We start from the raw sequence: 586 nt of genomic DNA on the forward strand, positions 1-586 counted from the left end.
TAGACATCAGGAGGCGCGACTTCCCAGTCAGGGCGGCTAGGGTCTGGAACCAGCTTCCAAGAGAAGTGGTGCTGGCTCCTGCCCTGGGGGGCTTTAAGAGGAGTTTAGATGTACACCTTGCTGGGGTGTTTGACCCCACTACTCTTTCCTGCCATGGCAGGGGGTTGGATTCGATGATCTACTCAGGTCCCTTCCGACCTGACCAACTATGAAACTAGATATTGAACCATTGATTACTACCCTTGGAGCCTGATGATCCAGCCATTTTTCTATCCACTTTACAATCCACTCATCCAGACTGCGCTTCCTTAACTTGCCTGCAAGACTGCTGTGGGAAACGTATGAGAAGCTTTGCTAAAATCAAAGTACACCATGTCCACCCATCTCCCCACATCCACAGAGCCAGTCACCTAGTCATTGAAGGCAATCAGGTTGGTCAGGCATGACTTGCCCCTGGTGAATCCGTGCTGACTGTTTCTAATCGCCTTCCTCTCCAAGTGCTTGGAAATGGATTCCTTGAGGATTTGCTCCATGATTTTCCCAGGGACTGAAGTGAGGCTGCCTAGTCTAGTTCCCTGGATCCTCC

This window comes from Crocodylus porosus, unplaced genomic scaffold (assembly GCF_001723895.1).
Source record: "Crocodylus porosus isolate Cpor-Errol unplaced genomic scaffold, CroPor_comp1, whole genome shotgun sequence".
In the NCBI taxonomy this organism is placed as follows: Eukaryota; Metazoa; Chordata; order Crocodylia; family Crocodylidae; genus Crocodylus; species Crocodylus porosus.